The sequence below is a fragment of the Alligator mississippiensis genome, chromosome 2 (genome assembly GCF_030867095.1).
Source record: "Alligator mississippiensis isolate rAllMis1 chromosome 2, rAllMis1, whole genome shotgun sequence".
NCBI classification, from domain to species: domain Eukaryota; kingdom Metazoa; phylum Chordata; order Crocodylia; family Alligatoridae; genus Alligator; species Alligator mississippiensis.
The window spans coordinates 193,440,302-193,467,591 of NC_081825.1; the positions used below are offsets into that span (position 1 = coordinate 193,440,302).

Genomic DNA, 27,290 nt, shown 5'->3' on the forward strand with positions numbered 1-27,290 from the left:
ATGCTGGGAGTTGTAGTCCTTCCCTCCGCGTCCGGCGTGCGAGGGAAGGGGTGGCGGGACTCCACGACCCAGGATCCCTCGCGCGGCAGGCGAGGAGGGACGGGAGGCCTCGCGCCTTGATTGGTTGCGCTGCGAGGGAGCCCCGCCCGCTGGGGTGTGGAGCTGCTGCTAGGCCCGAGTAGCCGCAGACTGGTTTAGGTCGGAGGGGGAAAGTCTGGGGAGCCTGAGGGAGGTTCCCAGCTCTTAGCACAACCTCTCCTGCTAGGGTATAGGGTGGGGGGTCTGTCCCCTTGCTCCAGGCTGCTTTTCTCCCCTGCCCAAGGCTTTATAGGTGGGCTCCAAGCACTTTGAGAGGGGGAGAGAGAGAAAAAAACCCGGTGAAAGCTCTGCTCCTAAGCCAGGTGCTGTTACCTCTGCTTGCAAAATTTGGGAGCAAGGAGGTGAGGGGGCCATTTGCATTGCCAAGGCCTGTGTGCTCCCTTGCCCCTCAGTGACGGTGCTAAATGCCGCCTCCTCCAAGGGGTGTTGGCCTGTCTATGTCTGGAGATGGGTGTTTGTGCCTGAAAGCTTGCAAAGAATGATTTTTCCAACTAGGTCTAACGAAAGATACGTCTACCCAAAGAGCCTCATCTGCCTTGCTGCTCCAACCCTTTCCCTTAGAGCACAGAGGGGCCACTTGGGAGGCGCAAGAGGGACCCTGAGAAGAAGAAGAAGGTGGTGGGTGGGGGCTAAGTGTTGGGTCTTAGGTAGTTGTTGCCAAGGAGAAAGGCATGAATCTTGAAAATGCTTCTGCGCTCTGTAAAGTCTTTCTTTGCAGTTATCTCTGGCTTCAAGGGGCTGTGGGAGTGACAGGGTGTATGGGACCAGACAGACCCTGCCCAATGGGAGCTTGATCCTCAACTGGGCCCTGCAGGTATTCCTATGACATGCCTTAGCCTAGCACCCTTCTCACCCCAAGGAAATGAGAAGAAACTAGCTAGTGTTTTGAGACTTCTGTTCCTTGCCATTGCGGGCTACAAACCAACTGGTTGGGCAGGTACACTCCCATAAGTCCACAGCAGCACCTCCTGACCAGCACCACATGTTCAGTGAAGATCCAGAACACATGGGAAGGATTCCTAGTGAAGAAGGTGTGCATACACAGGTACCATAACAGCTGTCAGGGTGTGCATCTTCTTCCTCATCTTTCACTCCAGGCTAAATTTCAAAGCATATTGTGCAGGAAGCAACTCATGCTCGTAGATTGCCCCCACCTGCCACCCCAATGGATGGCCTGCTGGAATCTCATGCATCTGGTCACAGAGACAGAACAAGGTTTTCCCAGTAATTACTCTGCCCAGCTGCCATGATGGTGCAAAGTATGAGACAAGCTATCTTTCTGCCTGTTTTGTAAGCACCCTATGTTTCTGGCTTGCTGAACTACGGCGTTGTGGAAGAGGTGAAGCTGCTGTGGTATTTTGTGGCTGGAAAAATAGGGAAGGAGGAACTCGGAGGGGGACAGAGTGGAAGCTAGGGTTAATGGACCAGGGTTTCATAGATAAGTTGGGGTGAGATGGTGGTTGAAGTAGACAGAATCAGAATATGGCTGACAACATGGGGAAGATTAACTGAACTAAGGGAGGATGAGAGGTGGGACCTTTTTTATACCCTGTCCAAACCTAATATTTTTAGATATTCCCAACCCCCTTGAGCACCCATTCCAAGCACACTTTCCTCCTCTCTCTGCCTTTCCACCCAGGCCAAGAACCTCCCCTTGGGTCCTTTCTCCTTGCTATAGAAACTCAAGCTTCACACAGCTTCATCTGATTCAGGTACCACCTTGTTTCATCTGTTAGTTCTGGCTGCCTATGTACTCTGTGCTCCCTACTTATCAGTCCAGAAGAGTCCAGGGGAAAAACTCCTGACTTTCCCCACACCTGCTATCAATGCTGATGAGAACCGGTGAGAAATGTTGTAGGTGGAACTGAAAACACTTTAGTTTAACACTTGATTTGCTCTCTCTTTGTGGTCTCTTTTTCTTTTCCCTTAGGGTCTGAATTTTTTGATGCCTTCAAGATGTAGTTAAGTACAGGGCAGAGATTTAATTGGAAGGATCATCAGTTGTGTTGTTGCCTGGGATTTTTCTCATTTAGAGAGGTGGCCTTTATAAAGTTTGGTTTAGCTCAAATTGACTTAAACCATTTATACAAAACCCAAACAAGCCATATAGATATTAATACAAGAGGGTTCACATGGAAATTTGAAAGAGTTTAACTAAACTGGGCCAACCAAATTTACCTGCATCTGAAACAGGTACAATTTTTCTTTTATAGTAACATTTTCAAAAATTCTTGAAGACTCCAAGTCCAATTTTCAAAGTTAATTTAAGATGCTGAGGAGCCCAATGCACACTGATAGTCATATCTGCAAAGAGAATATAGGCTTCTAAAGTCACTCACATGACAAACATTTTATCTAAGCCCGCTGCTTTGGGTCACATCCCCAAATGCTTCTTTGTGGAGCTAAACAGAGTCACAGAAGAACAGACGTGGCAGCCACAAAAAGCATTCTGGAAGGCAGATGTAGCAGGAGGTTCATTGTATCTAGTATTATGTAGTACTCCAGATACACCAGCATCCTAATTAAATACAAAGACTTAGAGAGGGAGAAAGAGTCTGAGTTTAAACTAATTTGTTCACTTTGTGGCTCTCAAATATTTACTTTTCTCTAAAAATACCCCCCAATATTAGGATGGTGATGTTTTGACTTAATGTTTGTATACAACATATGCAACTTTCATGGAGATTTTTTGGTTTACAAATATAAAATAACCTCTTTTGGAGGTGACCAGTGATTCTAATCGTGTGCTGATCTAATTAAAATTCCAATATTTTCAAATGCAGTGTTATAATAGAGCATTGATACAACAGTAATGAAACCACATTGACTTTTTAAAAAATGTGTAGTTTTTAACTGTACCTTTACTCCTGTTAAGTTCAATGGGAGTTTTACTGCTTTGAAAATATAATGGGATCTTTACATTAAGCATTTAAGGTAGTCAGTTTTGGTGTACTTTAACCTAAAACTTGTTTCCTAATTTAAAAAAAAATGCTGTAAAGATCATGTTGTCCCATATGTTTCCAAAAGAAACATATATCTGTGAGAGTTTATCCCTGCAGCAATTGCACCATTACAGAAAGTAAATGTGAAATGTTGCCTTTTATTATTTTAAGCACGTGTAAATGAGAAGTATTGTTATACTCTGAAACTGGCCTTTCATATGGGATCTGTTTCAAATTATGGCACACTGTGATAAGCAGTTGGGGCTTTTGGGAGCAATTATGATCTATTAAGATTCACATGCGTTATTGTGTTGGTGGTTTTACGTGAATGGTGAAGTCCTGGAAATATTTTTAATAAGGGGCTCCCATAAACCTTTTCTCTATTATCTGGTTAAAAATCCCAGTGTAACAGGTGTAGGTACTAGAGGTGCACCCATACATCGGTCCGATATTGTATTGGCACCGATATAAAGAAAATTGACTACATCAGAAATTGGCCTGATGTGGCCAATAGTTTGGCTGATAAATGCCCGTGTGTGCATGCAGCCACGGTGCAGCACACGAGCAGCAAGGAGAACAGCCTGGTGGCATGGAGAGCTGTGTGTAGCTGTTAAATCTGTTGTGGTGAAGGGGGGGGGGGGCAGATCAATACCCCATTGGTGAGGGAGGGAGTGGGGCTGGGGTAGACACTACCCATCTGGGGTGGGGCAGGGTGCAGGGTAGAGCCACAGCTCATCTGAGGAGTGCGGGGGTGGCTCCCGCCACTGTGCTCCACTTGTCTAGCGCCTCCCACCACTCATCCAGGAGGCGGATCTGTGCAGGGTGGGCCGGGTGGACTGCAGCTGCAGGATGAGGCAAGGGGATGTACTGCGCTTAGGATGGATGGTGGCAGAACTGGGAGGGGGCTACAGCAAAATTTGGTGTGGCTGCAGCCCCCGCAACTCCCTTCCAGCACTGCAGCCTGCCCAGCTCACCTAGCACATATCTGGGGGCACACCCCTCCCTGTTCCTTCCCAGATGAGTGGCAGGAGCCCCCCGCACCTCTCCCCATGCCCCCCAGATGAGCCATGGCTCTGTCCCATCCCCAGCCCCACTCCCTCCCTCACCACAGGGGGCGTTGATCCGCCCTCCTCCCAAGCCCCTTTCCTCTCCCCTCCCCTTTCACCACAACAGACTTGCCAGCTGCACATGGCTTTATCGGAAATTGGATTGGCATGGGTTGATATCCCTCCTTAAAAATCGGTTATTGGGATCAGCCCCCAAAATCTCTATCTGTACCCCTAGTAGGTACTTGCTGAAAGACAGAAGAGGAGGTGAGCTACAAGTCTCCAGGACTCAGTGGTATTTATTTAAAAAAAACATGGATTCATTAAAATCAGTTAGGAGCGGCAGGAACCAAATGTTTTGTGTGTCTTTATAGAGGGTAATCCTGGACATTTCAGAGCATTAATGTTTATATCACAGTAAATGATTATTAAAAACAGAATGATAAAAGTCCTCTTTAGATGGAAGTTACAGGAGTCAAAGAGCATTCCTTTGTCTATTTTGATTTGCCAGAATTATTTTATTTTGTAAAGCATAACAAGTATTTATTTGGACTTTCCAAAAGCCTTTGACTGGGTCACTCACAAGAGCCTATTAAACTAAATAGTCATGAGGCAAGAGTACAATTCTGCACTAGAACAGTAGCTAATTAAAAGAGACGGACAACAGGGCAAGAATAAATGGCTTGCTTCAGCATGGCAAAAAGGGTGTTTTGAGATTCTCTCTCAAAAGTTCTGTTTAAATATGTTACACCATTATTATGAAAAATAAATGAATAATCAGATATGTATCTTGCTGTTCTTTATACATTGTACCCTTTTCCTCAGCATTCTGTCTGGCTTTCCATGTTTATATAGTGCGCTCCATTCTCGATGGCAATTGTGTTATCTTTTCTGTTTGGAAAACACCCAATACCTTCTGGGAACTACTAGAAATAAATTATAAATAAAGAATAATCTCTTGAATCAGCCAAGTTTCAGGTATCAGTAATGTATGTTATAGTGTTGGCATCGATCTTGAAAGAAATATGGCTAGAACTTCCACCTAACCTGAATTTTAAAATTGCTGAATAGATATTTTGCAGACAGAAGCGTAGAAAATTTTAGTTCAAAAGATTGTTTTGGAAAGTTGTAAGTATGGGAAAGCACAGAGTTTAAATAGAAATGCTTCTGCAAGGTCTTCTGAAGAACTTGTTACGTGACATCGATCTTATTTTAGTAGGTAACTGTATAGAGATAGTATGGTCTGGAGCAGGAGTTGGCAATTTTTTGCCTCCTGGGGCCAGAGCTTGACCCAGCTTCTTGCTGTAGGTTGTAAATTACCACTCCCCACCCCAACTCAAGGTACCTGTCGAGGGGGGATAGCTAGATTGCAGCTGCATGCTGCCTGATATTCTCCATCCTGTTCCGTTTTGGATTCAGCCTCTTTGCAGCTTGGATCTAGCACGTGGGCTGTAGGCTGCCAACCCCTTGTCTAAAGTAGTGACTATGGAATTGGGAGTCAGAACTTGTATCATAATTGTGGCTGGGCCACTGAGTTATTATGCAGCCCTGGGCAGGTTATCTCACTTCTCTGCGTTGTCTGTGAAATTAAGATAACATATCAACTTTATGAGGATTAATTAATGATTGCACAGTGCATGTTCAAAGCGCTATACATGGGCTAAGTATTAACTGCAGCTTAATTGGACTATAGTTGTTGGGTAACATGCTAACAAGTTAGCATGTATAAAACTCATAGCATTTAGGAATTTTTTATTCAAGTTGTTTAGGATTTTTCATTATAACTAATTAATTTCTGATCATCAAAGTAGTTACCCTTTCAGAACACTTTACAAGAAAGCTTAGCAGTGAAACTTCAAAGTTTTTAGTTTGAAACCTATTTTCAAAAACAGCCTTTTAAAATAAAAAATCTGTTAAAAATGTCAATTTATTTTGAAATGTGTGCAATTTCTGTCATAAGATATGCAATTTCTCTCAGAATCTTTAATTGAAAATACTTCTGGTATGTCCTGCTTTCTCACCTACTTTTATTATTAGTGATTTGCAATAGATACTACCACAAGGGAGCATGGGAAAAAAATACAATATATATGTAAGGCAAGGATCATTTTTAATTGAATTCTTACTCTCAGTGCACCTTGCAACATTTTTGTATCATGATACTAACCAAAAGTTCAAGGTTAATCTCTTATCAGTTTTTGTTTTGAGAGGGGAAAGAGGAGAAAAGCTAAGAAGAGACAAAAAGATAGCTACAAAGGGAGAGAACTGAGAAGGGTACATCAGTTTAGAAAGGCAGTCATAGCTGTTAACATTTAAAAAGCCCTTTCAAGGACTAAGGAAATAAAGGGTAGAAATGTCCTCATCTTGAAATAGCTTTAATACTTATGAACCTGTTCTAAAAGCTTTTCTTAGAACACGTCCCCTCTAAAAACAGTACAGTTTTTATCGTAAACAAGACAGGAAGCACATCAATATATAGAGTACCATCTTCATTTAGTTTCATTTCTAGTGTAGCAGAACAACCTATTATTTATAGTACAAACAAAAGAGGAATTGTTGCCCTCATTTAAAGACTGACAAAAACAAAGAAATGAAAAGTGTGATCATATCGTTGAACCTAGTAGGTGCTGCCTTACCTGTTAGACTACCTCTTTGCTATACAAAATGTGATGTTTTCCACATTGTGATAGCCAAGTTGTGACAACCATTTTAGTGGAAAGATCTATGGGAGATCAGGGACAGGTAGTATTTGTTTTGCCGTAGCTAGCCAAAGTCAACCATATATCCTTCACTTGAGGTTAACCTTGACTAGCTATATCTAAATATAAACAGTACTTTATCTCCGCTAGGATTTTACATCATATTGTACTGAGTACACTTCATTTACCACTGTTTGTGGTACAGAGCTACAATATTGTACTTTAGTAAAAGCACATTTTTATTGGAGTGAAGACATATAGCCTCATATTTCCCATTTCTTTTGCTTCTATTCCTGCTGTACTTGTTTATAGGTAAGAGTCCCAGTAAAGGGAGGAAAACTCATACAAAATATCTGCAAAAATAGTTATTTTAGTGCAAATCTGTGCAATAGCACAAAAATGTTAGTATTACCAAAATATATACATTTGTCTAGAGAAGTTCTGCTTGTTTCTTTATTTCATTCTCTTGTGGTCAAACAGATAAAGGTATGTGTCATCCTTTAATGTGTATATAGGCAACATCCAGTATTGCTTTGAGGAACTGCTTTTGAGAAAACTGTAAATCTAAACTTTTCATGTGCGTTTTCCAAAGAGATGTAGCAGAAGACCTATACCTTAATAGTCTGAATGTGAAATGGACATAGCACTTCTTAATGTTACACAGGGATAAATCCTGCTCTTTTGGAAGCATTGACAAATTGGCCTAATAAGTCTTTATCACTTTTCTGATTTCTGTGTTGCTGTGAAATACAGAAACAACTTCCCATTAAAATCCATTAAAGTGGAAAGTGTCCACTTCCTTCCCAAATCTGCCTATTAGAATTGTTATTTCTGTTCAGAACAGAAGAGCAGAGCAGGTGGTAACAGCTGCTGCTCACCAATTCCTGCTCACTATGAACTCCACTAGTGGTGATGACCACGGTCAGCTAAAGGGAGTACAAGACAGTAATAGTTTAATATGGTGTTTTTCAAATAATTAAACTGGTGATATGTCAAAGAGAATAAGTAACATTATCCCAGTTTTTCAGGAGAGAGAGTGAAACCCAGAAAGTTTCCTCATCTAAGGTCACAAACCGGTCCCTAGCAGAGCTATGTCTCTTGGCTTGTGTTTTTTACCTTGCAAAGAGGCCTGAAGGTCCATAGCAGAGGGTCAGTGAGAAGTATGTTTATGTTAAACTAAAGTGCTACAAATTTCATCAATAGGGTAGTTAAACCCTTGAATATTAACAGCTGATATTGGCTTTATCTTATCCACCTATCTACAGTGACAGTTGGTAGCAGATTCCAATGTTTAGTTTTCTAGCAGTTTCCATGTGAAAAAGAAATATTAAAAGCATGATTTGAGAAGCTCCAACAGCTTCATTGTTTGGATTCAGCCTTTGAAATTTGGCAGGCAGAAAGCCCTTGGCTAGAGAAGTGACTTTTCTTCATCCCATGAAATTTAATTCAGGTTTTGCTGAGATATAAACCTTTGAAAATCCCCATTTCCCCTCTTTCCTTGCATTGCTTAGGAGAACTTTGGCAGTCCGTCAAATTAGTAACCAAATACAAACATTGTGAGGCTGGGCTCACAGTGCTGCCAGTGCAGCAGATACTGTGGAGCTAATGGAGCCATAGTAATGAGTCGCAGGAAGAGCCAGGTGGGGCTGCCCAGAGCTACTCCTTGAAACTCAGAACGTTTCCACAAAAGCTCATGTTCCTTTCTGTGCACAGGATAGGAACTCTCTCTCCCAATTGCAAGTGAGACAGAGAGAGCATGACTGGGCTTCCTTCAGTTTTACCCGAATCAAAGACTTACCAGCTGCCTACCCACTTCCTAGGATAATAATCTACTTTCAGCAACTATAGGTATTCTTATAGCAGTACAGGTTTGTGCCACACGGCACTAAAAGTTCAAAGTTCAAATGTTGCTTATGATGTGTGGTGGAAGTCTTGTTGCAGTTCTACATAATATAATTTTGTAACAGCTGCAAAGGCTCACTTGGCTGCAAGCTGAGTGGGTGAGCTGTGCCTAAGAACTTTGAAAGAAATGCAGCAAAAAAAATTGCAGAGGGTACATTAGCTTTCCCAGGCTGGATGGTGTGCTGTGCACAGTGCATGCTTTTTATTGGAACATTTGAACTGTGACCAGAGCCCCCATTGCAAACTGAGGGCTCTGATTGGCTGCTATTGAGCCATAAAAAGTTGAGGGAGTGAAAAGAAGAACAGAGAAGCCAGAAGGGAGCAACACCAGCCTGGAGAGAGAGGCAGAAACGCAGCCCCCTCCTCCTTCCCCTCTTTCCCTCCCTCCATGCAGAGGGAATGGAGCTGAGGCTCGCTGGGGAGCAGACATCAGGACGGAGGAGAGCCTGAGTATCCCAGGAGAAGCAGATTTCCCACCCAGGTCAGAGCTATGCAATCAGGCACACAGGTACCCAGGGAAAGAGTGGGGAGGGGTTGCTAAGCTAGCTGGGAGAAGCTGCCTGATCAGAGACCTGCAGAAGGAAGTCCTCTGCTTCAGCTGGCAAGGCTCGTACTGCAGGAACAGAGACCTGCAGAGGGAATCCGCTGTCTGCATGTGGAGGTGGAGGTGCTGGGGGAGAGAGACAGTTCAGAAAGGGAGCGGGATGTGAGAATCCCCAAGCCACACGGGTGTAGGAGGGGACACTTAATCCCTAGCGTTTGCAGGAGGTGTATTTTTCAAAAGGAAACTAAAGAAAAGAAGCCTATTATGTGCAGTGGCTGATCGGAGACTTGTTTTGCTGAGTTATTAAGAAAGACCAAGGAGTTCACTTTCCCCCGAACAGCAGAAGACTTACCTTCACCATCTAGTGGTGGATCATAGTTAAAGCTGCGTTGCCATTTATTGTTATGGGAAGGGGATTGTGACCAGAGGGAAATCAACCTGGATTATCAGGGGGAAACTGTTTTAAAAGGTTATACCAGGTGAAGGTAATTATTGAGGTTGTTTGATGCAAGTGGTGGGACCACCCAGTGTGTTGGAATTATTCACTTAATGTTGCAGTTGGTTTTATTATAACCTATTGTTATTTGATATATTTTTCTTCTTTTGCTTATTAATTTCTTTTCTGTATATAGTTGCACATAATAAAGAAACCAATGGGTTCATTGGGTTCAGAGTAAATTCCTGGGCAGTGAGGGTGAGGAACACACCTCTCCATGGGACACCTCAGTCATCAGATCTGCCTGAGGGGGTCCCAAGGCCACTGGCACCCTGAGGATCGAAAATCTGGCAAATCACCTGGCCTAGCGTGCCAGCACGGGTTACAATTTGTTTTACCTATTTCCTTTTAAAGAAACCTATTCCATTTTATTTAAAACCTGTGTCAAAGAATGGTATTCAGGTTGCATATTCAAGCACTTAAAAGTTAGGAAATACCTCAACAACTTTATTTTGGCCCTTTGCATATATATATATATATATATATATATATATATATATATGCATTATGATACTCTCTTTACATGATTATATACCGGGGTGGGCAATTATTTCGGGTAGAGGGCCACTTACTGAGTTTTGGTAAGCCATCGAGGGCTGCATAACAGGCAGCCAGGGGCAGATGCATATTAATTTTCTAAATTTTTTAGGGGTCCTGTGGGCCAGATAGAATGGCCTGGCAGGCCACATCCAGCCCACAGGTCACATTTTGCCCACCCCTGTTGCATGCTATTTTTCCCCCACAAGTTTCCTAAGTTATTCACAGGATGGATGCACAGGAAGATGCTGTTAAAGTTGGTTAGGAATAAACCTGGTACCTATTACTTCATTTTTTTTAATGCATCACTCTGCAACCTAAACATTATTCTGTAAACTTAGCGCTGTTACATGTAGTGTGTGTAAGAATGGGCTTATATATTATTAAGTATTATGGATTATAATTTTTTTGTAAATAGGATGAAATAGTATGTTAAGGCTGTAGTAGGAGATAATATCTAGATATTTGAAGAACCAGAGTTGATGTTTTGGAGTCCAGTTTTTTCAGTCCTTACACAGGCCAAACTTTTTATTAACCAAAAAGGGAAATCTGTTTATCATTTCATTTAAAAAAATTGTTATAGAGGAAATATGCAATGAAAATGTTTAAAAAGTAGTAGTAAGATACAGCCCTGTTGTTCTTGTTGTTGTATGTAGATCTGATTAAGTTCCAAAGCTTAGGAACAGTGGAAAAAGACTTACAAAGTTTAACCTCAAATATGTTGAGGTCATGTTACAGAAAGGCATATTATTTGGTAGTTAGAGAATTGCTAAGGCCTGAAATTTTTCTGAGCCTTGCTGACAAGTGGATTCAACAATTAATGGCATGATGACACTACTACTTGGAAGGAGCCTCTGTAATTAGCTGTTGTATCTGTTTTTCTGTATCAGTTTTTGTTTCAGTTTTTCTGCTATCAGAAGTTCTAAGATTTTCTATTTCCACTTGGTTGCAGTTTCACAACAAGCTGTCTGACTGGTTTGGAGTTTCTGTACAATAATCTAAGAAAAGTAATATGTAATAATTTTGCATATTGGAGTGCAATATCCTGGTCATTGAAGGGCTAATATTAAACATTACTTTCCTTTAGGAATGAATAGGAGTGTATCGAATTTGGCTCATTGGTGGCTGCAGAATAAAAGAGTAGGCAAACAATACAATAACTGTAGCTAAGCAAACCTCCCAACAAACACTGATGCCAGTTACAAGACAATGGCATTATTCTAGGCTCCAGCTCAAACTGACATAACTCTGTTGCCAGAGACAGTTAAAAAGCACTCTCAGGAAGGAAATAGGGGATCAGTGGTCATAGGGTATCCAAGGGAACAGGATGATGGGAAGAGAGTGGTATTGCAAAAGGTGTGAAAAAGTTTGGCCTTCCTCAATTTCAGCAGTGAGCCTTGGGGAGGCATGCATACAGACTGGCTTGTTGGTTTATGAAGTTTTCTCTTAATGCCTTAGGTTTAAAATAACTAACATTTCCTATAAGGCTGCCTGGTCACTATAATCCAGGAGTAGGCAAAATACAGCTTTTGTCTGGGTCCCTCGATCCCACCCAGCCCAGGTACAAGGGGCTGCCTGAGCTGTGGTGCATGCAGCTGGTTCCATTGCCCCCAGGTGCGCAGCAGGGCCAGGGTGGTATGGCAACTGGACTCCATTTTCTGGCGGCTCCTTCTGGCTGCCACTGCTGGACGTAGCTCTGCTGCCTGGGCACCCTGGCCTGTCTGCCATGCACCCACTGTCAAGGGCAGGACCCATGCGGGCAGGGCACACAGCCTGGGCAGCTGGGATGGGGCCGTGGGCTGGTAGAGAGCAGTGTCCAGGAGCAAGACGGGCAGGCAGGGCCAGGGAGACCCTGGGATTTTGGGGCGGTGACAGTGTGAGGCTGGGGCTGGGACAGAGCCCCGATTCTGCAGGCAGGGATGTGCAGGGAGCACAACACAGCTCTGCTCCTGGCTCGTGCTGTCACCGCCCTGTGACCCTAGGGTCCCCATGGAGACTGGCTAGGACCTGTGCAGGCAGGGCACATACCCAGGTTGGAGCTGTGATCTTTGGGTGGTGACAACACAGAGCCAGGGCAGAGCTTTGATCTGCTCGCTGTATGTCCCTGCCTGTGGAACCTGCACCTATCACAAGGGTGTGTGGACAGTGGATTGTGGCTCTGCACCGGCTCTGTACTGTCACCATCCCATGACCCTACCCTGTGATCCCAGCCTCACCCACCTGTCCCGCTCCCAAACACCACTCCCTGCTTGCCTTCCCATCCCACATAGGAAGTTTTGGTGAGTTGGAGGGTAGGGTGGTTTCTGGCCCGCAACAGCTTAGCAAAACTCTTTATGTGGCCTACAGGTCCAAATAATTGCCCACCCCTGTTATAACCCATTTGATGCTGCTGCTAAAGGGAACAGAACTGCAGGATCTTCATTCACTTAAAAGTTCAATGAGATCTGATCTGTGATCCCAGCAATTTAACTTCCTACCATGCTACCCATGCATGGCAGGAGTTATGATTGTGTAATCGGGAATCGGATCCCAATTGTGCCATATTGCTGATTCAGGGGGAGCCCAGGGTCATGATGCACCTCGTTTGGAGTGTCAGTCACCTGATTGGTGCTCCCAATCTCAGGATAGCATCAAAGTCAAGGGCTCCAATGCACTTCTGAGGCTGGAAGCTTCACTTGGTTGATTGGCCTGACCATACATTCAATTTAAGGAGCGATGGGAACTCGCCACAAAGTTTTTACACATTTTGCCTAACCACTTTGGTTTATTCCCTGTTTAGTCGCACCTTTTGAACATGTGGCTGGGTTACTATGTGAACATATGAACACCATGTGAACATGTGGCTGGGTTACTACTCGGGCTGTGCGAAGCTTTGGTCTCTGATTTGATTTGGTGGAGATTCGGCCCAATTTAGTGGCCAAATCTCTGAATCCAACTCGAATCAAAGGACCCTTGAATCTCTCTGAATTGAATCAGAACCCTCCAAATCGATTTGGAAAGATTTGGCAATTCGGACATAGACACAGCTTTAAATGTTTTTTCTACATACCTTGAGGTAGCAGGCGGCTCGTGAATGCTGTGATGCTGGGGCTCATGGAGTGTCCCACAGAAGTGTGGGGGGCTCCCCAGCATGCTTGGCAGCAGACCGGGAAGTGGACCAGAAGCAATTCCGGTCTGCCAGGCAGTGTGCTGGGGAACCCCCCTGCACCCCCAGGTTCAGCAACTGGTGCCCTCTGGGTCTGGGGGGGCACCCGGGGTCTCCCCACAGCTGATCACCAAGCCGGGGGATGTGGGGAGGGCCCCCAGCATGCTCCCCGGCAGATCCGGAAATGGATAGGAAGTACTTCTCCCCCCCCCCCCCCCCCCCCCCAAATGCTCCTGTGCAATGCTCCATGTGCCCCAGCACTGCAGTGTTCACAAGCCACTCTGGTACCTCAAGGTATGTAGAAAAAACATTTAAAGCTGTGTCTATGTCTGAATCAGCATAGAATGTTTTGATTCGTCTGAATCTGATCAGGGACAGTGATCTGAACTGAATCACTGTCCCTTATCCAGGCCGAATCCAAATCGAATAGGGCCCAATTTGCACATCCCTGGTTACTACCTAAGATGGAACTAATTTAAGTGTTTTTAGTGAAAGTCCAAAGGAATCAGCAGTTGGCCTAGTGCTATCAAGTAATTTTCTGAAACATCTAGGTGGAAATCACTGCTGACAAAAATTGCAAAAGGGAGAGAATTTAGAAAAAATCATAAATGCTGATAAATGATGAGGACAAGGCAGTCATAAAGAGTAAATCTGGATCATGTGGTAAGATGGGCCTAGTCAGACAAACTGATTTAATTGTGAGTGGGTTAGGCATTGGTCTGGATCCATTCAGCGTGTTTTGGGCTGTGGGAGGTTTTGCTTCTCGTGATGAAGTTGGCAAGGTTTGGTGTTGGTTTAAAGGATAGGATGCGTGGTTCTGGGAAGAGCTGTTTAAGAATTGGGTCTCCTTCTAGTATGAATTGCAATTGTTTGAGGATTTTCCATATAGGTTCCAGGGGGGGAAGCTATGTCATAACCAGTGATGTGCAATTCACAGGAGTTTTTCTTCTGTACTGCAGCAATTCTTCATGAAGTATCCGGGTGGCTCTTTCAAAAGTGTGATCAATCTCAGAAAGGTTTTCCTCCATGGCCTAGTGCTACAGGTGCTTAATTGTTGGGCAGTCAGCTTATTTGTATCATGCTCCCATGCAATGATGATGTCTCATATCTTGGGTATTGATATTAGGAGGTTGGTTTAAGGCTGCAGATCTCTGTGCCTTGAGTTTATTTGCTTCCATTACCAGGGAAGCACTTTTGTGTCCTCCATCCTAAGTCTATTCCATGTGGCACTCTACTCTGAGTTTTCTTTCAGCCCTTATCTATCTGCCATGCACATTTATCAACCCATTTTTCAGTTGCTTATTCTAGGATTTTTGTCTGTTATCCAAGATTTTAGGTCAGATGGAAAAAAAAAAGCAAAAAAAAAAAAAAAAAATTAAAAAAATGCTCCAGACTCATTGGCTCATCAGCACCCTGTAATACTAGCAAGAATTCTGCTGTTTTCCTGTGTATCCCTGTGCCCTTCAGCATAGTTTATATCCTTTTTTATCTGATACCCCAAAGCCCAGAAATCTTGTTCCTGTGTACACCAGGTATCAATTCAAACTTTTGTAACTGAGCTTGTTTACATGACTTATAATTTCCAGCTTCTTTTCTAGACCCTAGATGAAAGCATCCACCTAGACAGGGAGAAAGATACTGAACTCAGTGCTCAGTGGCTACCCAATTTAAATCCTCTCAAAAAATATGAAAAACTCATTTGTGTTATTCCTATGCCTATAACAAGGTACCTGCTTAGAACTTATGCTGCCCATGGACCTAGGTGTCTTGGTTGTCATAGAATCTGTCTCTATCCACTGAATCAGAATGTTGCTGGCCCATTTTGTCCATTTGATGTTCATGGTAGTCAGTCTTTTTTCCCCAATTGCTTCACTGCTTCTTTCTTTCTACTCTCCATTCTTGTTTGTCCTGCTATTCCTTCTCACTGTCTTAATTTTTCTCGCTGTCTGCAAGTTGTTTGGCCTCTACACGCAGCTTTTCTTTTTCAAGCTGATGTTTTCCCCCCTCAAACTATTGCCTGCTCAAGACCAGCTGCGGCTGAATTATTTGATAGGAACCTAGTTGCTGCTTCTTTCATACTCTTTCATGTTTTGCTCTATGAGGTTGTCCCTTAGATTTACTAGTCTGGCTGGCTTGTTCTGGCCTCTCTCTCTCTCTCTTTATTATATCTGCAGATAATGTGGATACTCCTCTCAAGTGCCCTTGTGATCATTTTTTTTTTTTCTGTTCCTCAGAGCAGCAGCTGTGCATTTGGCTGGGTATACATGTTTAAATGATCTGGAAGAATTCTCCCAGTTTTGTTTTCCTTGTAGAAAAGAGATCCCTGAACAGGCATGTGAATGCTGAGTCCCTGAAGAGTAGATAGTGTGCACTGCTGATGCTGTGCCACCAGGGGCCCCTGTGCACTCATCTCAGCATGCCCTGCAGGCTCACTTAGTCTGCCTGGAGACAAGTGGCAGCAGTGTACAGGATAGCCCTGATTGGTTGACCCTGACTGCTGAGGGTCAGCCTGTGTCTTTCTGCAGCACAATGTGGGAATTGTGAAGGAGGCATGTTCTGGTCTCTGCTTGGCTGGAGGAGTAGAGTCCAGCCCAAGTGACTCACTATGTTTGGGGGAGGAGGGAGAAGGGCAGGAAAACATCTTAGGATGTTGTAGAACTGTGCTGTAGCTTCCTTCCAAAGGAAAAATAGAAACATTTGCTTTTCCAGGAGAAACTCTCACAGGAATGATTTAACCTTGGTTGTTCCTGGTGTATTTTTCTCTGGGAGAAAAATCCTGAACATCTGTAGTTTCATATTTTTTTATGGGAGAGCAGTGGCTCTCCCAGAAGAAACTGAATGTCTATATGTGGCCAAAGTCAGCTCTTGATTATTTAGGTGCATCTCTGCTTATTTCTACCAGGTGACTTTTTCTGAGTTTCTCACAATTTATCTTTCCCATCTCTTCTTATGCTTTTTCCTGAGAAGACTAAATCTTTTTTTACTCTTTTGGCTTTTTTTCCTTCTCTAAGTCTTGCTTTCTTTGCTGTTGGAATTGAGCAGAAATTCACTGCTGTCTTTATCCCAACACACAGCTACAAAATGTCAGTTCTTCAGTTGACTACATCTCTGACTCCTCCTGCTCCTTTGAGCACACCAAAACATATACAACACATGCCCATCTCTCCTGAAAGACTACCATTCCCTGGATCTGAAGAAGACCCAGCTTATTCTGATAACCTCTGTCTACCCCCCGAGACAATCACTTACAAATCACCACCCTTTCCACTCCTGTGAGGGTTTTGTGAGGGTTTTAATGTCGTTTCAATCTCTAGACTCCATACCTGGCAAATAGTTGTGTTGCTTAGGGCTAGAGCCATTGTCCTGTAATTCCTTCCAGAGCGTGTTGGGAGGTTTACTTAGCTATAGCTGTTGCATTGCTTTCCTGTTGTTTTTTTTTAATTCTGCAATCCTCTATTAGGCTTAATTAAAATATTTATAGAAGAAATTTTTATAACTAATATGTGATAAGATTACATCACCTAGTAGTGTTCAGAAAGTTGTTATATCTCAGTATTTTTAGGTTATTACATGGCAGTTTTATGTATACCAGGGGACTTCATTATGGGATGAGATAGTGATCATGAATTGCTGAAATCATCTGTTTCCTTCCCAGGTCCCAAAAAATAGTACTTGGTCACAGGGAAATTAAATCCCTGTTATATAGTCAATAATGCATGTATGACATCCCAGCAGAATTTGGTCTTTGGGCACCTCCGTTAATTGCGGAGGAAGACACCAGACTATCTCTAGCAGCAGGTGGGCTAATGGGATTTTACTTGTGTAAGGATCACAAGATGACACCATTTACTTCGCACTGGCTTTTGCTGCATAGTGGTAGCATTATGTAACTGATGTGGTCGCTTTCAAAATATTTCACTAGTGTTCTGATCCTAAAAATATTGGAAGTGCCTATTGGTTTCATACATCTTAGAAGTTTGCATGGCTTAATTAAAATGACTAGTGGATAATGTTAAGCATGTACTTGAAGTGCTTTCAAGATCAGGTTCTAGCCAACCTACGCAGCTGGACAGGAAACACTACAAGTTGCCTATAAATACCTTTGTGTCAAGAATGTCTAGCTGACTTGTAAAAATTATAGCGTTAAAGTTTTAAGTATTGTAGTATTTATAAACATTTAGTTTTAACTCATTTTATTAAGAACATAAATTGTAAGGTTATGAAGAAGCTTTTATTTTATTATTTCCAGAAAGCAAAACAGAGAATCTTAATTTGTGCTATGGTTTTCTTTTCTACAGGTGAAAATCTCTGTAATGAAATGCATCTTTTGCTTCACTACCAATATTTATCAGATGGTTCCATTTAGAGGGCTAGTAGCAAGGGAAATGGTAATGCCCAAACCCAGCTGTTCTGGAGGTTCATAAATCTTGAAGCAGGATTGAAGAATGCAAGAAAGAGATTGGTCCAACAATGTAAGATACCAGAACTGTTAAATATATTTCTAACTTCGCCCATTTTTGTGTACTTTTGCTGGCAACTGCTAGTAGGGCAGGAGAAGGCTAGCTAAGTTCTCTCATGTTTTTAAGTATCTGCTTGTGGTTTACATGTATACATTAATTAGAGTTTAGACTATGTTTATCTTAAACACATCATATTATGTTAGGATTGTTTTGCTTACTGGTCAAGAGAATATTCAGTTTGTTTTGTTAAGAAAATATTTTTGACAATGTATAATTATGACCACAGTTTAATCATTCTGTCACCTGAAGTGTTCAAGATCTATACAGCTTCCAAACTCTCTTAAGTGAGAACTGTGCATGTATCTGTGGGAAGATATTGGCCCCTGGCTGCTGTATTTTCTGAAAGTAAGAGATTTTTCATACGTACCTATTATCCTAGTGAAATGTAAAAGACTGATTGAGATTTCTCTTTTTACAGTGTTCTAGATTTGCAGAGATGAATCATGATGCTGTCTTTTCCCCACAGTACTACCAAGTCTTTCAGCCACTACAAGAACATTCCTATTGATCTGCATCCCAATAGTGTATAATTGTGTAAGTATTGTCATTGTTTATCCATTTAGCTCCTATAAAGCCTATCAAGCAGGGGTAGGCAACATTTTTGGCCGGAGTGCCAAAAAAGCTGCAGTGTCTACCTTGTAAGGTGCTGGAGTGCCGACACACCAGAAAAACAAATCTGGGGCAGGGGGTACGTGACAGGATGCACTGCATATTAATATAGTTAATAATCATAAATGTTGCTTTTTTTACAGTAAATATCAGGTTTTCTAAAAATTCTAAACCCAGTGACCATAAATAAAACTTCATATACTACCTTTGTTTTTGTGTGGTTTTTTTGTTAAGCATGTTGTGTTGAGAGAAGAGAGAGAAGACAGAGAGAAAGAAAAGAGGAGACAGAGAAAAATGGATAGAGAAAGAGAAAAAGAAGAAATAGAAAAAGGAGAGAAGAGAGAGAGAAAAAAGAAAAAGAGGAGAAACGCGGAAATAAGAGAAGAGAGAAAACGAGGAGAAGGAAGAGAAGAAAAAGAAGAACAGCAGAAAGAGAGAGAAAAAGAGAAAAAAAAAAGGAAAAAGAGAAAAAGTGTGTCCCTTGCTGCCCATGTCTCCCACTGTTACCAGCTGTATCTCGGGCCCGCTAGTTCAGGGCAGTGTCCGGCAGAGGGAGGCAGTGACACCCCAACAGCAGCTGCGAGGGCCAAGGCGCCCAGACCTCCTCAATAGTCCCAGAGCAGGGGTAGCCTGGGCCCAGAGCTGGGAGGGATGGCGGGACTGGCCACGGCTTGGACAGACAGATGCCCTGACTCACCCAGGTGGGGGCAACACTGGGATGCCATGTGTTGGGGCTGGGCATTCGGGGCAGGGTCCGGGGGGAGAGAAGGAGGTGTCATGGGCAGGGCAGGCCAGCCCAGCCAGGCCCCTGGGAAGGCGGCAGCTGGAGGAGAGTTGGGGCTGGGTGGGAAGCAGGGGCTGTCCCAGGGCTTTGCGACTCAGGCCATGGCAGCTGAGCAGGGGCACCCAGCAGCACCTGAGGTGGGGCTCAGCTCAGCCCATGCAGCTCCATGAGGATGGGCTGCAGCTGCCCTACTCGTGAGAGGATGGCATCTGGCCAGGGCAGGATGCTGGGCTTGGGGACCTCTGGGCTTGGCTTCCATATGTGCTGGCCATAGCATGAGTGGGGTGAAGCCACCCCTGGTGCAAGGGCCTGGCCGTGGGATCGCCTCTGGGCCGTGGGAACAGCTGCTGCAGGCAATGCTCGGGGCCGAGCTGACCGGAAACCTTCAGCACAGCACCACTCCACAGCGCCTGCCCAGGTCCCGGCCCCACCCAGCTGCAGCTCCCCTCCAGGGACAGGGTGCACGGGCAGCAGAACGCAGACTGTGTCTCTGCCTGTGTGCTCCTCACCCCACCCCAGGTGCCTGCCACAGCACTGGGACCTGCGGCTGCTCCAGAGAGCCCAGAGCAGCAACTTAAAAAATATTTGTTTTTTTAAATAATTTTTTCACGCACCTCCTGGCCAGTTAAAATGTCTCCCTGTGCTGCTAATTGCCATACATGCCAGGGGGGTTGCCTATCCCTCCTATAAAGTGACATGGTTATTGTAGCTAGATGGATGGATGTTACATTAAGTAGGCAATGTTTCTTTGGCAATGCTGGTTTGGACATTTAATTGTTGTAACACACTTCCTGTAAAGGCAGAAGGCTGTAAAGTTTGCTCACTTCTCTTACACTAGATTGTTGAATATTAACTGTGTAGCAGCAGCAGCCTACTGGGCTTTGAATGAGTAAATACAATAAATATTACAAAACAATAGAAAATTAATTACCTTCCCAGACCTGAGATCTGTTTTTTGCAACTTAGCTTTTAAAATTCATGCAGTATCTTTTCAAACTATTATAAGGTTGAAGTTAGTGATTATTATATTAATCATCCAAGTACTTTGCTTCAAACCAACCCTACCTTGCCTATAGTAGCAAGTATCTTTGTACAATTGTCTTGTAGCCATTGTCACTGAGATCTCAGCTGAAACAGCTGCAGGCACAATACTTTGGCAGTTCATATATGTATCCTGGTTTTCAGAGCAGGCATTTCTAGACACTATCATGATATTTTTAATTTGCTGAGTCAAGGAATTTTAAATGCACAATTTGATGTGAGATTGGATGTGGAAGAGCAGTATCATTAAAGAATATTAAAAAATATGTAGAGAAGAGGACAGGCCTATATAAACTAGTATTCCCATCCCTCCTCCTTTTCTTTTTCAAGTTTTCTCTATTTTTTTACTATACCCACCAATCCCTACATTCTCCATAAACACGTTTAGGTTCTTCTTGAACTCCTTAACATCCTTGTTTTAATGGTCTTTCCAAGTATCTGATTCTGTATGTGTATTTCCCATTGTGTGAAGTAATTCAGCCTATGTTCTCTACTTACTAAATGCTTTCTAATTTTAGGAATTAACCTCTGTTCTCTTTCCTCCTCATATTGAGAAGAGGAATTCTTAGGGTGTCCTCCTTTTAAGGAGCTTGGTAGAATAACAGGATTCTGTTATCCTTCATAGAATGTGGTTAAGAGTCAGGGCAGAGATAGTGTGGCAATAGCAAATTTAAGGTAAAAATAGCATAATGTATATGTGCATTGGAATATTTGTTAATATTTACTAGTATGGGCTTATCAAAGCTGGTGAGGCTAAATGGCTGCATCTGAGTATGACAAGCTGTCTAAAAAGTATGGACAAGCTGTCCAAGTAATAAGCAGAGAAAAAAAGTCAAAAGGTACTGCATAATCTGAATCCCTCTCTTGAGTGGTCTATTTAACAAACTCACCAAAGACTGCTGATGTATAAAGCACATTTTTCAATAAACAAATTATTTAAGTCACAAAAAATTGCAGTAAGAGGCCAGTGGATTTTTTCTTGAAAGCAGAAAGCTTTCCTTGCCTACCCATGCCAGATTCACTGTGGTTTACATTTATATATAGCTTAGACTATGACCATTTGGAAATGAAACCTATATTGGTTTAGGATTGCTTTGTTTATGGGTCTAGTGACTATTCATTTTCTTTTATTTAGAAAATATTTGTCAATATATTCATTTTTCATTATAAACAAATTCAGAATGTAATTTATTTCCTGATTCTTAAATAGCATTACTCAGTTTTATGACTATATGAAAACAGTGTAACTCCTACACATGAGGGGCAAAGATATTGTACAGCCAGCAACCACATTTTCTAATTTATGTAATTATATTCTCAAACTGTCCATTTCATGTATTTTCAATATATGTATAACACTGCTTAGTAAGGCTGTGCAAAACAGCAGCGTTCTGCTTTGACACCCGTTTCAATGGAACAGTGTTTTGTTTTGAGTTTTGTTTCATTTCGAAAGCACTGCTTTGTTCCATTTCGTCAAAATGCTTTCGCTGTTTTGATGCTGTTTCGACGTTTCGATCGGGCTGGGGAAGGGAACTCAGCTCAGTTGAGTTCACTTCCCCAGTGCTGTGATCGGGCTGGGAAACTCAGCCGGGCTGAGTTCCCCTCCCCAGCATTGTGATCGGCTTCCCACAGCCCTGTGGAACTCAGCCCAGTGGTGGGAGGCAGAGCACAGCGTGGGCTCTGCCTACCTTCTGCCATTGGGCTAAGCTCCATGGGGCTGGCAGAGCCGATCAGATTGCAGCCTGGCTGGAGGCAGGCAGAGCCGGCACTGCGCTCCCATCAGCTCCGCCAGCCCTACTGAGCAGAGCCTGGCCATGGGACATGGGGAGAGCCAGGGCTGCGCTCCACGCTGGGCTGAGCCACATGGGGCTGCGGAGCCACTGGGAGCTCCCCTTTCTCCCACCACCTGGCTGGCTGCTTCGAAACTCAAAACGTTTTGAAACTTTTGAAATGTTTTGACTGCCCTCATTTTGTTTCAAGACTGTTTCAAAGCCCTTCATTTCATTTTGATTTTGCTGTTTTGAGCTCAAAATTAGTCGAAATAAAACAGCTAGCAAAATTTCACACAGCCGTACTGCTTAGTGTACAGGTTTGGCTGCCTTCTATAAATAGTTGAAAAATATTAAAAGGAGAGCTTTCTTGGGACTCTTGTCCTAGTGACTGTCAGAATACCAGAAGTGCTCTCCTTTTTCATGCTTGCCAACCTATGAAAGATTACAAAAGCCTTTCTTCAAACTTCTCATCTATTGACCTAGTTACCTTTCTTAAGAACATTGGAACTTATCAAGGGATGCTTGAGGAGGATAAATCAATCATGCCCCTGCTCATGGTTTCTTGCAGCTTTCTGAAAGATACCAATTCATGATTATGGTTGTAATGTTTTGAAAATTCAGGAGGTAGTGATTTGAACTTCAGTTTAGGAAATTCTCAGACTAATCAATGTTTTGCAGAAAACAGGCATTTGTTGTTGGTACCTAGAATTGTCAGTTGATGACACGTTTCCTAATGAAGCATGAGAACCTAATTTGGCCTGCACCACAACAAGGATGATCTTATTGCGGGCAAGATGATATTTGCTGCATTTTGCTGGATATTAGTCTAAACTTATATCTGGTTGGCACCTGTACTCCAAAACTGGCATCCCACCTTTGTGAGAAGGCACAATGCCACTCTGACAGATGGGGAGAAATGTAAGCATGCCAGAGAACCAGTGTATGTATCAAGGGGTCAGATTTCTCTCCAGGAATGTTGAAATACCAGTACACGCAGAGCTTCTGTATCTGAGGCACACGTGTTTCTTGGCAGTGACCAAAGTTCCTGCTGAATATCTTGGCACAGCATGCAAAGAAGCTAGTGAATTTTCGTGGATTCCATGGGGTTTCCACACCATGGGAGCCCGTATATAATTTCTGTTAAGCATGGCTCTATGAATGTAAACAGAGGAGAGAATATATTTTGCAAATTATTCTTTCTTAATAATAGATTAAGAACTGTTTAAATGCCATCATAGCTTTCATGGACTATGACTCTTTTTATTAGTTAATGGTTGGTTTATCCTGGTCTGAGAGCAATAGAAACTGTGGCTTGGCAATCAACCCAAACTGCAAATGTCACAGTTTAAAACTTAATTCCATTTCTTTCTCATAATTTATTTTTTTTTATATTTAAAAGTAAATTCTGGATTCCCTTCACACTTTAGTACTTCATCAAGAAATTAGGTTTCTCTGTGTTCCAGCACATGAAATAGTGGATTAAAATTAACTCAAGGGCATTCCTTCCTTTAGCAGAAAGTAATTCTGCATGGTTTATTTCCATTTATTTACTTTTTTTTCCTTCAGAATCACTGTAAAGGTTTTCTATTTCATCCATTACAGCACAGTGTTTTTCGCATTTGAATAGCTGCATCAACATGAATCCTTTATAAGGACCTTAAAAACAAACTTTGCCAAGTCCCAGAATACAGAAGCTAATTCACATCCCACTACTCAGCTGCCTCATGAATAAAGGAGAGTCTGTGCCTGACACTTTGAAGCTGTAGCTGTTAAACCATACAGAATATTTACCTCAATAAATCATTATAAGAAACTAAGGTACAATTATACCCACAGAGAAATAGAATTCAAAACACTGATTTATGTGGTTCAGCGCCTGTTCCCTTTTCCATCATGTTTTGAATTTTATGCATGTTTGTCATCTTTGGCTGCTTCCATGTATCTTTAAACTAATGGGTCCTGCTTTTTTAACATTCCTCATTAGATTTGTTATTTTACTTTGACATACAGACATGGTTTGCATGGTGTACAAAGTTTTGCATTTAAAATTAACTATCTCATTTCTTGTAGTAGAGACCAAAAATGGAAAATGAGAGTAATTTGTTTTAACTAACATACAGCCCACTCTGGTTAATTTGTGACCATTTAGGCTGAAATTCCATATTAGTTAAGGATTTTATTTGGCTCCAGCTTCTGGGATCTGGGAAAAGAACACTATAAACAGGGAATGGGAATATACCACTGTCTCTTTAACAAAGGGATCCCTATTTTAGAGTGTTAGCTTAAAGAAAACATCACAAAGTGAAACAGTATATGTCTGAGGTTAGCAGTCCTTTTTTACCCCTTCACCCTGAATCGATAAAATAAATATTAAAAGAATTAAAAGGCAGAAATGAAATGGTCATAGGAAGAAATGGCAAAAAAGCCAACAAATATGCCACGTGAAATGGTAGCAGGAAGGCAAGTACCTTTGCCAACGGGAATTTGAAATTAGCCGCGGAATTTTAGGCCACCCAAGCTTTGTGGAGGATGAATGGGTCAGTAGTGTTGTTTTGTAGGGCAACAGGGTGGGGACTGATTTAATAATGAATAAATGTTCCTTAAACCTTTACCAGAAATCCAAAGCATTAAATTTATTGAAAGTCCCTTTTCTATCTACCCTCTGTCCTGTTATTTTTATGTATTTGTGTTGTGGTAGCACCTAGAAGCTCCAAACTGGTTTGGTGCCCCTTCATGCTAGGACCCGAAAAACATAGAAGTGTAGACACAATTACAATTTTTTTAGCTTGCTAATCATTTTTAGTTCTGTGATTCAGAGGAATCTACAGCATTATGAGAAGAAGATGCATTGAAAATACACCCATTTATGTCAGTGGTTTCAGCTGAGGTAGCCTCTATTTCTGCTATGTTTAGGAAATTATAAATCCATAATTAAAATACTTGTCTATTGAATTGTAGTAATGGACAGAAGTTTTCAGCTCATGTGTGAGGCTTTTTACCAAATATGAAGACTTTTGATTAACCTAGTGTAAAAACAGATATATTTGCAAAATACAACTTTGATCTCTTCAGACTTTTTCTGCATTTGTACAGAATGGTAAAAGTTAGGGATAGAAAAAACCTACCTAATCTCAAATTAATCTTTCACATACAAAATGTAAAACACCATTTCCTCATGGAGTAAATTTTCTAAAGGACCTCAGCCTGACCTCCAGTTGTTTGCATGCAAAGGATTGCATGCACTGTTCTTCATGTGCTGTCATTTGTGTTGCAGTGAATCTAATCTGCATGTAGCAGAATAGAGATCTCTGATCATTTAGGTCTTCCTTGCCACTGGATTAAGGTTTCCTCCCCATGATGTACAGTGTGGCTGCTGATGCACAATGGCGTCCTCATGTTAAGACATGAGCAGGCATTTTCCTTCAACAGCAAGCCTTGTGGCAATAGAAGCAGGTGCTAGTGGTTACCAGAAACCCCTAGCCACACACCTATGCAGAGGTGATGATTGTATGATGGTTGTTTTGTATTTGGAATTGAGACAGGCATGCAATTCAGCAACTGCAATCATGATTGAGCAGGCCTAGTTAGTATCCACTCAGCTCATCCCATATCGGCAGCTGATTAGAAAAGTTGTCATACAAATAGTGTGTTTAATTTCACTTGACCTGTAAACTACAGTGGGCTCACACTATCTGGGGTAAGTAATGATGTTTGAAACCTGAAACATCTGGACCCTGATGGACAACCCTAACAATGATTGACCAGAGCGAGGACAGCACTCATGGCCAGAAAACTTTCACAATTTGATCTTGACAGTGCTGCATTTCATGAGACCAGATATGCAGGAGGAAGGTGGCTCACAGAGCATGGTGGTGGTGGCTACACCATTTTTTGGAAAAGCCAAAATAGACGCATCCATGGAGTTGGTTTTGCTATAAAGTCCAAGATCGTTATTCAAATACTAGAATATCCAGTTGGTATTAATGAACATCTCATGGCCCTTTGCTTGCAACTGACAAGTAGATAGCATGCACACTGACCCTTGATACAGATGATAAAGCAAAAGAAGAATTATATTCCAACCTCAACCAAGTCCAGTCATCTGGCCCCAAAGAAGACAAAAAATTATTGTTGGTGATTTATTTCAGCACTAGAGTTGGCAGGGACTCTGAGACATGGAAAGGAACACTTGGACAGGAAGACATGGGGAAAGTGGATACATATGGAATTCTTCTGGGCAAGTGTTCAAAACATGATCCCATCATTGCAAATGCATTATTCCACCAAACCAACAAATGGAAGACAGCATGGGTGCAACCCCTATCAAAACACTGGTACCTAATTGTCTATGTCAGTGTATGCTTGGAGCCATTGCAACACCCTTATCACCAGAGCCATGACCAGTACAGACAACTGCTAGATGGATCATTCATTTGATCGTTCCATCACAGCCATTCCTATCACCCCAAAATAATGTAAACAAATGAAGGAATCAAGGAAGAGATTCAATATTGAGTACTTGAAAGACCTTGCTAACAGTGATCGGCTCCAGCAGTGCCTCAGTAAGAAACTCTCCAACCTCCTTGGTGATCTTGACACTACTGATCACTAGGAGAGCCTCAAGAAAGGCATCCATGAGGTGTACAAAGAATCTCTAAGCTTCTCCACCAAAAAGCATCAAGAGTGGTTGGGTGAAAATAATAGGGAAGTTCAAGCTCTCATTGACAGAAAAAAAGAGTTTCTTCAAAGCTTAACAGAATAACATCAACTCCAAACAGAAGCACGACACCTACTGCCACATTAAACCAAGACTCAGAGGAAAATTCAAGAATGAAAAAACAAGTGGTGGGAGACAAAGCAAGAGATTCATAAGGTGCTGAGAGCCATGACATGCAGTTTCTTCAGTGTAGCCAAAGCTATCTATGGATCCAAGTGCACAAGGAGCTGTCCCTCTGAGGTCCAAGGACAGAACAACACTCTTGAAAGACAGCTCCACCATCAACATATGGTAGAAGGGACACTTTCAAGAACTCCTGAACCAAGATTCTAATGTTGAAGACAATATCATCAAAGCTATTCCACAATACCCCATTAAGGACTACCTTACAGATCCACCAACTCATTAAGAAGCCTTAAATGCCATTAAGCACATGA

The 27,290-nt window shown here is 42.4% G+C and overlaps 1 long non-coding RNA gene across 5 annotated transcripts; it reads left to right on the forward strand.

The window, feature by feature from the left end:
- The first annotated feature begins 20 nt into the window (after nt 1–20).
- LOC102572984 (uncharacterized) lies at nt 21–21,797 on the forward strand. Of its 5 annotated transcripts, XR_009460015.1 has the most exons (5): nt 21–1,144; nt 1,739–1,811; nt 17,709–17,882; nt 18,349–18,464; nt 18,774–21,797. It is a non-coding gene; the product is annotated as an uncharacterized LOC102572984 (long non-coding RNA). The 5 variants fall into 5 exon arrangements; XR_363760.4 differs by lacking the exon at nt 1,739–1,811; XR_009460019.1 differs by lacking the exon at nt 1,739–1,811 and having other exon boundaries at nt 21–440.
- The last annotated feature ends 5,493 nt before the right edge of the window (nt 21,798–27,290 follow it).